The following is a 12,746-nucleotide window of genomic DNA, read 5'->3' as shown; positions in this document are numbered from 1 at the left end:
TGGGGATTTACCTATGAAAGGGAGATATGAACACTTAAATATAATACAAAATATACTCAAAATTGTAGCAAATAATATCATTTATAAAATTGCAGCAAATAATTATGTAGGTTAGAAAGCATCACCAGTTTCAGATGAGAAAATTGAGGCTTTGAAGAATTAGTAGTGCTTAAAGACATATAATGTATAATGAGCAGCAATCAGTGTGTTAAGTTCCAACGTCTATGCTTTTCTTTATTTTTTTTTATTGGTTGTTCACAACATTACAAAGCTCTTGACATATCATATTTCATACATTAGATTCAAGTGGGTTCTGAACTCCCATTTTTACCCCAAATACAGATTGCAGAATCACATCGGTTACACATCACATTTTTACATACTGCCATATTAGTAACTGTTGTATTCTGCTACCTTTCCTATCCTCTACTATCCCCCCTCCCCTCCCCTCCCCTCCCATCTTCTCTCTCTACCCCATCTACTGTAATTCATTTCCCTCCATGTTTGATGTACTTGCTGTAGCATAAATTCCTGCCATGGAATCTCCATCATAATATTGTGCAGCACTACTCTAATAACTTTTTCATATATTGCAAGTTAACTGATGTATGAATTAGATAATATTATTCTCACCAGACTAATATTTATTTAAATATATCTACTTGGTTTTTTTTTCTTTTCTTTTGGAAGGGAGTAGGATGAAGGGGGAATATTTGGAAACTTGGATAATTTTCATTAAATCTTCAGGGTCAGAGTCTATTTTTCTTTTTCAAAAAAAAAAAAAAAAGAGCTTTGGGTCTCCGAAATTCTAGGAAGCCGTAACATTTAAATTCTTTCTAGGAAAATATAAATCATAGAGGCCACCACCCAAATTTTACTCCAAAAAGTGTGGCTCATGGACGTTGTACAACAAGCCAGACACTATGCCTGGAAGGACATTATACAGGAATTACAAAACTTTAAGCTTCATCACTCACTAGCTAGGTTACTTAAGGCAGGTTACTTAAGCTTTATGAGCATCATTTTTCCTACCTATAAAATGCAAATATTACTTTTCAGGGTTGTTATAAAACTTAACTTTGATAAATGTGACATGATACTTTATAAGCAAAATACCCATTACATCAAACCACTTACTATAGCAATTCAGAAGCATAATTTACATGTACATAATTTACATGTACATAATTAACATATCTTTCTATATATTTGTTAAGTTATTCTGGGGCAATATTTTCATAGCTTGGCACAAGTTATATAGATCTGAAAGTTTTAAACTGTTTTCAAAATCATTTTCTAAATTGAAACTTTAATTTGTAGAAACTAGATTTCTTCCCTTTGGTCCAGGTATAGATTATAATTGGTATAATAGCTGTGATTTTCACTGAAGACAACAAGCACATTTTAAAACACTTTTACCAAGATTTGCCTCCAAAGAGGAGAAAGAGCTGCTAATTTAAGTATATAAAGAAACAATTAACATTTAGATTCACATTCTAGATATTCTTCTGGTTGTGATTTTGAACAAGTGTTAGGCAGCAAGGCTACCAAGTTCTCTGTCCTCACAGCCTGTCTCAATTAAATACATGGAACAGCATGGAAAGACATATTTTCTCTTTTGTATTAGCTGATTTTATAGTTTACCACCTACCACTTGCTTCCTAGCTAAGGTTTTAAAGTACTTTGCATTATATCTAGAATGAGTGTATAGATTATCATTCAAAACAAGACACTGTTGAAAATGAAACAATATTTTGATAATTAACTTGGGAAGACATGCATGAAATACTGGACTTTCCATTCATATAAGCTATGACTGCTCGATTTTTAGCCTTATTTCCCTAAATTTTGATAACAAAAAATACAGAAAGATGAAACTCTGACATATACTTGTTGGTATCCTTAAAAACCAACAATGGGAAATGTTAAACTGAATGAAATTGTTAACTTTCTTGTTTGCAGTGAGTTATCAAACATACAAAGCAACTATTTTGAAAAAGTTCACTAAAACGAAGATCTGTGCTATTCAATGTATGGCCACTGAGCACTTGAAATGCAGCTAGTGAGGAACAGAAAATTTAATTTCATTTAAATTTATTCTAATTTAAAAATTAAAGCAAAGTAAACTATTCTGTTAAACACAAATGCATTGCTTTGGTAGGACTACATTTACTTGAACTATTATACTGTATGTTATCATAATTTTTTGTTTTAATTAGTTAGACATGACAGTACAATGATCTTGACATATCATACATTTGAATCACATGGGGTATAATTTCTCATTTTTCTGAGTGTACAGGTTGCAGAATCACATTGGTCATGCAGTCACATATATACATACAGCAGTAATAAAGTCTATTTTATTCTGCTGCCCTTCCTTTCCCCCCTTCCCCTCCCCTTCCCTCCCATCACTTCTCTCTACCCAATCTAATGTGACACACTTCTTTTTTTTCCCCTCACATTATCATACATGTATTCTGTATAATGATGAGGGTCTCCTTCCATCTTCCATGCAATTCCCTTTCTCCCTCCCTTTCCCTCCCACCTCTCTTCCCTATTTAGTGGTAATCTTCTTCTCATGCTCTTCCTCCCTACCCCATTTTGAGTCACCCTCCTTATATCAGAAAAGACATTTAGCATTTGTTTTTTAGGGATTGGCTAACTTCACTTAGCATAATCTGCTCTAACGCCATCCATTTCCCTGCAAATGCCATGATCTTGTTATTTTTTAGTGCTGAGTAATATTCCATTGTGTATAAATGCCAAAGATATGGAACACTTCATGAATTTGCGTGTCATCCTTGTGCAGGGGCCATGCTAAACTTCACTGTATTGTTCCAATTTTAGTATATGTGCTGCTGAAGTGAGCACATCATAAGGTTTTATTGTGTTATTATAGCACATATATAGGGCACATTGTTTTTTCCAATATCATATGTAAATACATCACCAATGTACCCAGCATCAGTAAATATTTTCAGTTTGAATGATTTTTTTCTATTTACAGATGTAACATTATGTGTTTGTATATTTTATGCAGATAGCATGGATTAGATTACAACCTATGTAAATCTGGCTGATAATTAAATTAAAATATTTATCAATATTTTAATTAATTACCTTTTTTAGTTTATCAATAAACTAAAATTAGGCACATTACAAATACAAAATTGAGAGTAGACACAGAAGCTTGTATTACAACCAGATTAGTAAAAAATAAATAAGTAAATAAAAATGAAACAGATTGGGAAAGACATATTTCAGCTTTCAAAATAAATGACTATTTACCTATTCTTCCATCAATGGGCATGTGAGGTGCTTCTTCCTTCTGACTATCATGAATGATATTGCCATGAGCATAGTTATACAAATAACTGAGTTCCCTGTTTTCAAGTCTTGAGTATTCACTTGTTTTAGTCAGCATTTTTGCTGTTGTGACTAAAAAGACCTGATGAGAACAACTGTAGAGGAGGAAGAGTTTATTTGAGGGCTCACGGATTCAGAGGTCTCAGTCCACAGACAGTTGGCTCCATTCCTCAGGGCTTAGGTAGGCAGGGCATCATGACAGAAGAGTGTGGCAGAGGGAAGCAGTTTACATGATGATGGGAAAGTAGAGACACTCCATTTGCCAGATAGAAAATACATACCCCAAAGCCATGTCTCTAATGCCCCAGCTCCTCTAGCCACACCCCACCTGCCTTCATTACCACTCAATTAATCCCATTAGGTAATTAATTCACTGGTTGGGTTAAGGCTCTGGTGACCCAATCATTTCTTCTCTGTATCTTCTTGCATTGTCTCAACATGTAAGATTTTAGGGGACACCTCACATCTAAACCATAACAACATTTAAGTATGGAATTGATGGGTTATACTATTAATTTTATCTTTAATTTTTTAAGAAAATGTTCTACTGTTTTCCACAGTAGCTGTATCATACTACTTTCTAGCCAACCATAGACAAATATTTCAATTTTCCCACATCCTCACTGACACTTGTTATTTTCTGGGTTTTGTTGTTTTAATGGTCATACTAATGAATATGAAGTGGGGATTTCATTGAGTTTTTGTCTTACATTTTCCTAATAACTAGTGATGTTGAACACTTTTTCTTGTGCTTATATTTGTACCTTCTTTGGGGAAAATACCTATTCAAGATTTCTCTCTAGTTGAGTTGTTTGTATTTTTTCTTGACTCAGGAGTTCCTTGAATATTCTATACATCAATCCCATACTAGGTATATAATTGCAAGTATATTCTCCCATTCCATAGATTGCCTTTTCATTCTGTTGATAATTTTCTTTAATGCATAAATTTTAAAAATTTTGATGAAGTCCAGCTTATCTATATTTTTATTATTGTTGTTTGTACTTTTGGTGTCACAGAAGAAATTATTGCCAGATGAAATGACATAAAGCTTTCCCGCTAAGAGAGAGAAAAGGGAAATTGCATGGAAATGAAGGGAGACCCTCATTGCTATACAAAATTACATATAAGAGGTTGTGAGGGGAATGGGAAAATAAACAAGGAGAGAAATGAATTACAGTAGATGGGGTAGAGAGAGAAGATGGGAGGGGAGGGGAGGGGGGATAGTGGGGGATAGGAAAGGTAGCAGAATACAACAATTACTAATAGGGCATTATGTAAAATTGTGGATGTGTAACCGACGTGATTCTGCAATCTGCATTTGGGGTAAAATTGGGGGTTCATAACCCACTTCAATCTAATGTATGAAATATGATATGTCAAGAGCTTTGTAATGTTGTGAACAACCAATAAAAAAAATGAAAAAAAAAGAATGAAAAAAAAAGCTTTCCCCCTGTTTTCCTCTAAGAATTTTATAACTTTAGTTCTTAGATTTCAGTCTTTAATCTACTTTGGTTAAATTGTAGGACATAGTGTAAGGCGAACACCTTCACTGTTTTACATGTGGACATCCAGGTTTCCTAGAATCATACCATACATCTAAAACACTGTCTTTTCTCCATTGAATGATGTTGGCACCCTTGTCAAAAATCATTTGCTTATATATTCAAGGGTTTATTTCTGGGCTTTCTAGTTTATTCCATTGGTCTATATGTCTTCTTTATGCCAGTAGCACACTGTTTTGATTACTGTTGTTTGTTTACAAAAAAAAAGAATATAAAATATCCCATTAATTTTTCTAATGTTTTATATTGGATAGATTAGATATGAGTTATTTATTAACACAAGATATAATAGAAGTAATCACTGCTACTAAATTAAAACATTACTTTGACTTGTACACCTTGTACTAGTGCAACAAGATATTATTCTTTAGCTTAAGTCACTCACCATAATTTTCCATTCATGCTAGCCATCTTGTCAAACACTACTCCATGAACCAGTTATTGATGCTTTGCTTGTCTTCGAGGCAAATTTTCATAAGGTAATCAAAGATGAAAGTGATACATAAGATGTAGTTTTGTACCAGAGCACTAAAATACAGGTAGCTAAAATTATAAATAGTGATTTTTGTAAAAATGATTATCTAGTTAGCAAAAGTACTTAAACACAACATGAAGATATCAAATATATGTATTGTTAACAACATCAGTCTATAATTATAATTTCCTAAAAGGTGACTTGGAAATTGTTTTCTTTAGCTTCTCCTCTTAAAATAATTAATTTGACTCTAGGTACAACATGCAACAATGAAAAATATTATGGCATACCTCTCTCTGCTATTGTGGATTTTAGATGTCCAACGTATTATGTCTTCAAAATAGTCATAGATTATATTTCTTTTATCAAAGGTTTCTAACCAGAGTCATAGAGAAGTTTAAAAAAGAATATTGTACTGGAAGACAAAATTAAAATGAGAATATTGTGGAAAATTTCTTAATAATTTTTTAGTTGCCCATTCTATTAGGTTCTCTTTTACCTTTGTTAAAATCAAAGAATTTAACACCAACTAACCCAGAAAGATTTGAAATTCTGTCATTGGAATAATATATTTTCTCAATACCATTGTTAATGTTTGAAATTGTCCCTTGTTTTAAAAATCAGAAGTTTTTGCTCCCTAATTTGATGCACCATAATGAGATTAAAAATAAATCAGAGACAGGTCTTTCTTCCATAAATTTGTTTTAAAAAGCAGTTGTAAAAGAGATGGTGGGAAAGAATGAGCTTGACCATAAGGCCTTTTACAGACAATAATAAAAAGTCCTGTAGGCAGCCGAATATCTGGAAATTGACTTCCTCATTTAGAAAATCTTCATCTACTTACATGTACCTCAGTCTGAGGACTGCTGGTCTAATTCAATGCTTCAGTTCTTTTGTGGCCTCTCTTATTCCTTGTGCATACAGTTTTTGTTCATATACTTCCCAGTTGAACAGCTACTTCCTAAGGAAATCAATTTCATTTTTAGGTGTGTCTACCTAAAATTATTCCTTAAATATGTGCTTAGAGTAGAACCAGAATCTGCTTTCTTATAATTATTATCAATTGATTTTATTATATGGAGAATATTCAATTATTTTTCTCCCATAGTCTTATCTTACCTGAAGATAATTTTCATGTTCGCCCAGGTTGTTTCTAGGCTAGAAGTCTCTATCATCTTTACCAAATAACTTTAAACCGGTTTATTATGCTAGTTACTTTTTTGGTGGCAGGAGGGGAGGGGGGTAACCTCAGTTTCTGAACTCTCATTTTAAAATCTGGAACCCAATACTACAGAACATGATAGTCTAGATATGGTCTGGTCAGTATAAATTGTATGCAACTATTACCTCTCTTGTTCTGCACCTTATAATTCATTTGTCTATATTTAGATTCATATGTGCTTTGTATCTTGGCAGCTCAATTATACTGTTAACTTATGTAATTAGTTTAGGGTTAACTGAAATTCTAAGTGCTCTCTTCCTGATTCTGTAAAATTATTTTCTAGACATAAAGTTAAGACTGAATATGCTTATACAACTGTCTTTTGGTTAAATTGTTTTATGGGCAACCTGTTGAAATCTTTAAATTTTTATTTTGTCATCTAAAATGGAGCTCTTGGTTTTATGACACCTATAAACTGTTAAAATATGCTATTGATGGTTGTTCAAGTTATCAAGAACAGTTAAATGATAACAGAGTAAGCTGTGCACCACAAAATTAAGTATTCTTTGCTGACTGGCATGTTTTATGTTATTCAGTCCTGTTCTACCATAAAAAAAAGCATTTTCTGTGAAAGGGTATTTAAATTCTGAAATCATCCAAGAGGATTTCCATCCAGACTATCTTGCTGTAAGTATCCTCAAAAGTCTTGTGTACCTTGTAGGCAAACAGTGAACCTTCATAGTGTCAAGAATTCTAACTTTGATTCTAGTTACCAGTGATACTATATTGAATATGAAAATGTTTTTACTTTGTTGGTTCTTAAATGCTAGTGGGAAAAATAAATAAGTACATAAATAAACAAGTAAAAAAGCATAAATAATTTCTAAAAGTGATTGAGTAATATGAAGAAATTAAAACAAGTTAATGACGTAGTCATTATAATGGTGGCTATTTTAGGTCAAGTGTGTAGAGAAAACCTCTTTTAGGTGACTTCTAAACTGAACTTAAGTGACAAGAGGGTGACAGCCTTGAAAATATCAGGAAAAGCAAAAAGGTTCAGGAGAAAGGTAAAGGCAACTAGGAAGAGTAAATATCAGAGCAAGCAACTGTCCCAGCTATATTGCAATTCTAACATTCTTTAGATGACCTATTCATTCCTGGAAATATGCACTATTGCCAGTCACCAACCATGAACCCACTACCCTATATCTATAACTCTAGGCCAAGATGTACCTATTCTGGAAGTTGGGTGTAATGAGAACTCATAAGCCACCAAGTCTACAGCTGTGCTATGGCCACAACAAACCCAAATTCTGGTTAACTGATTTAAAAGGGCATGCTGTTAATCATAAGAAGAAAGAAAATAAGACTGAAGGATTAATACAAATTTCAAACGGGAGTCAAAAAAGAATGCTTTATACTCAGAGACCAGCATAAACACGGTTTTTCACAGCCACAGATAAGTGGAAAATCTGAAGATTTATTCAGGCAACAGAGAGTAATTCAGTTTAGCAATAGCACAGGACACATGAAGATACCAAGATAAGATATAAACATGGTTCGGAAAATATTACTGAATTTTTTTATGCTGACTTAATGCAGTGGAACCTAATTCTATATGAAATTAAGAGGACAATAGTGAATGATCTAGAGGGTGGGTGTAGAACAGAGTTTGGGAATAAAGAAGGCAAAGCTACTGTAAATATTTGGGTAAAAATTAATGATTTATTGAGCTCAAGTAATGAATTAATTTGTTGGAAATTACTTTTCAAAATGCTAAATGTCCTCATTTGGCAAGAGAATGGTGAAAATAATGTTCCCATGCACTTTAACACATTGCTGGTGGAAGTGTATTTGGACAACTTTTCTGTTGTATAATTTGATGGGATTGGATTAAAGATAATGGAGGAATGGCCAGAAAGTTCCAAAGAATGACAGATTTTAAGGATGAAAGATACTATGGAAGATGCTATAGAAGCCTGGTTGACCAATATGATCAATGAATAGAAAAGAGGAAGCAAGAGATAATGGAAAAGACCAGCACAGCAACTAACAAAGAAAAGCCAGGGGCCAGATAGATTCTCAGTGGAGTTCTACCAGACCTTTAAAGAAGAACTAACACCAATCCTTCTTAAAGTATTCCATAAAATAGAAAAGTAGGAAACCCTTCAAAACTCATTCTATGAAGCTAGTATTACCCTGATACTAAAACCAGACAGTCACATCAAGGAAAGAAAACTTCGAACCAATGTCTTTGATGAACATAGATGCAAAAATCCTCAATAAATTACTGGCAAATTGCATACAAAAACACATTAAAAAGATAGTACACCATGATCAAGTAGGTTTCATTCCAGAGATGCAAGGCTGGTTGACATACAGAAATCAATAAAAGGAAATTCAGCACACAAATAGACTTGAAGACACGAATCACATGTTTATCTCAATAGATGCAGAAAAAGTATTAGATAAAATACAGCATCCATTTGTGTTTAAGCACTAGGAAAAATAGGTATTGTAGGTACATACCTCAACATTGTAAAAGCTACATACATTAAACCCAAGGCCAACATCATGGAGAAAAACTGAAAGCATTCCCTCTAAAAACTGGAACAAGATAGGGATGCCCTCTTTTATCACTTCTATTCAACATAGTCTTTGAAACACTTGCCAGAGCAATTAGAAAAAAAAAGAAAGAAACTAAAGAAATGCAAATAGGAAAAGAAGAGCTCAAACTATGGCTGTTTGCTGATGACAGGATCCTTTATTTAGAAAACCCAAAACACTGCACCATAGATAACGTCTAGAACTCATGAATAAATTCATCAAAGTAGCAGGATACAAAATTAATTCCATAAATCAATTCTGTTCCTATATACCAATGATGAATCATCTAAGAAAGAAATTAGGAAAACTATACCATTTACAATAACCTAAAAAAAAAAAACTCCACAAAAACCTTGGATATCAATCTAACAAAGACATGAAAGACCAACAATGAAAACTACAAAACATTAAAGAAAGAAACTGAAGAAGACTTTAAAAGGTGAAAAGATCTCCCAAGGTCTTAGATACACAGAAAATAATATTGTCAAAATGGCCATACTACCAAAAGCACTATACAGATTTAATGCAATTCCTATTAAAATCCCAATGACATTCTTCATAGAAATAGAAGAAGTAATCATGAAATTCATTTGGAAAAATAAGAGACCAAGAATAGCTAAAGTGATCCTTAGTGGAAAAGGTGAAACAGGAGGCACCACAATTCAAGACTTCAAATTATACTACAGACAGAGCTATAGTAACAAAGCAACATGGTGTTGGTACCAAATCAGACATGAAGTCCAATGGAATAGAATAGAATTGTCTCGCACTAGATGAAAGTACCAAAAATGTACATTGGAGAAAAGATAGTCTCCTCAACAAATGGTGCTGGGAAAACTGGAAATCCATATGTAGTAGAATGAAATTGAACTTCTATCTCTCACCCTGTACAAAACTCGACTCAAACTGGATCAAAGACTGAGGTATTAGTCTAGAAACCCTGAACCTACTAGAAAAAAATGTAGGCCCAACACTTCAACATATTGGCTTGGAAACAGCTTCCTTAACAAGACTCCTAAAGCTCAAGAAATATAATCAAGAATCAACAAATGGGATGGCATCAAACTAAAAGCTTCTTCACAGTAAAGGAAACAAGAGCATGAATAGAGAGCCTACAAAATGGGAGAAAATCTTTGCCAAGTGCATCTCGGAACACTAATCTCAAGGATATATAAAGAACTCAAAAAACTTAACACCAAAAACGAAATAATCCAATCAATAACCGGGCAAAGGAACTGAATAGGTAGTTCACAGAAGAAGAAATACAAATGGTCAAATGTATGAAAAAAATGTTCAACATCTCAAGCAATTAAAAAAATGAGCATTTGGGGCTGGGGATGTGGCTCAAGCGGTAGCGCGCTCGCCTGGCATGCATGCAGCCCGGGTTCGATCCTCAGCACCACATACAAACAAAGATGTTGTGTCTGCCGAAAAAACTAAAAAAATAAATATTAAAAAAAAATTCTCTCTCTCTGTCTCTCTCTCTCTCTCTTAAAAAAATGAGCATTAAAACTTTAATTTGCCCATCAACAGATAAAAAATTTGTGATATATATACATATACATATATACACATACACAATGGAATGTTACTCAGGCAAAAAGAAAAATGACTTTATAGCATTTGCCAGTAAATGGATAGATCTGGAGACTATCATGATAAGTGAAATAAGCTAATCCCCAGAAAATGTTTTCTCTGATACATGGAAGATAACCCATAATAATGGGGAAAGGGGAAGAATAGAAGTTCAGAGGACCGGACAAAGGGGATTGAAGGGAAGGGAGTGGGGATAGGCACAGGAAAGACAGTATAAAGAATGTGATATAACTGTCTTATGTACATATATGAATACATCACAGTGAATTCCACCATCGTGTACATTCACAAGACTAGGGCCCTATTAGAATAAAATATATTCCATGCTTGTACAAGTTTATCAAAATGGACTCTACTGTCATGTATAACTAAAAAGAACCAATATTTTTTTTTAAAGTAGGAGAGCAGATTCAAAGGACCATGAAGACCTGCCCTGGCAAACGACTGACATGCTGTGTAACCTTGGACAAACTCCTTTAAACTTAGTGTATTTAACTTGTAAAATGGTAGTGACAGGGGGCAGTTAGAATAGACAATCTCAACTGTCCTTTCCAGTTAAACAATTTTGAGATTTTAAGGCATTTTATAACTGTGAATCTCATTATAAGCTTTTAATTACAGAATAATCTCTCAAAATAGGCTATAAGCAACTTTAAGGAAGTGGTTTATTATCTTATTCTTTCTAGCATATTAGTTTTGTAATATTAAGAAAATTATGATTACAAATATTTGGTCTTTATAGTACACTTGAAATTAATGGAAATACATGTGCCTCCTCTCCTTTATTGTGTATATGTATGTTTATATTATAAAGCCTGGGATGATACTATGTTTTTATAACCTTTTATTTTTCAGTATTATATATTAAGCAGTTTCCCATACAACCTTACAAATTCAAAATCATGTTTTTATTGGATTTATACAGACATATAGGTAGCCATAATCTAATCAAACTTCCATTTATTCCATTTATTAATGTTGTTAATAACATTGCATCATATATATATATATATATATATATATATATATATATATATATATAAATCCTAATGTACACCTATGCATTAGATAAATGTCTCATTTAATGAATACAATTTTTAGGGTTTTTTTTGTTTTGTTTTTGTACTGAGGATTGAACCCAGGGGCATTTAACCACTGAGCTACAACCCCAACTTTTCTTATCTTTTGAGACAAGATCTTGCAAAGCTGCTTAGGGCCTCACTAAGTTGCTGGGTCTAGCTTTGAACTTGTGATCCCAATGTATCAGCCTCCTGAGTCACTGAGATTACAGAGTTTTGATACAGACACACCTTGGATATATTGTGGGTTATGTTTCATATAACTGCAAAAAGATAAATATCACCAAAAAGCGAGTCATGAATATTTTTGGTTTCCCAGTGCATATAAAAATTATGTTTATACTATAGTTCAAGTGTACAATAATAGCATTATGTTTAAATAAAAGATATGCTTTAATTAAAAAAAAAACCTTATTGCAGAAAAAGGCTAATCCTAAAGTTGGAAAAATGGTGCCAATAGACTTTGCTCAATGTAGGATTAACACAAATCTTCAATTTGTTTAAAAAAAAAGAAAGAAAGAAAAAAGAAATAACAGCAAATTACAATAAAACAAGTATGCCCGTGCATTATCAAACTCTACTCCAGAAAATTCATCAATTATATTTTCATCAGTAATATATCAGTATATATTTTGCTCTCTCCTTGCCAAATGTAAACATTTAGCATTTTTTTAAAAAAGGAACTCTAGCAAATAAAAAATCATTTTAATTTGCATTTGAATGTACAAAAGTTAAATGTGGGCTCTTTTATTTTAAAAAATCAATAATTCTATTAATTTATGAACTTTTTTTTATTGTTTATAAGACTATATAATAGGGATATTAAACTTTCGCCTTTCATGTATTAATACACATTTCATTATTTTGAATATAGAAGTTGTAAATAATTGTTT

The sequence above is a fragment of the Spermophilus citellus genome (genome assembly GCF_964194105.1).
Source record: "Spermophilus citellus genome assembly, chromosome: 15".
Lineage (NCBI taxonomy): Eukaryota > Metazoa > Chordata > Mammalia > Rodentia > Sciuridae > Spermophilus > Spermophilus citellus.
This window is presented reverse-complemented; position numbering follows the sequence as displayed.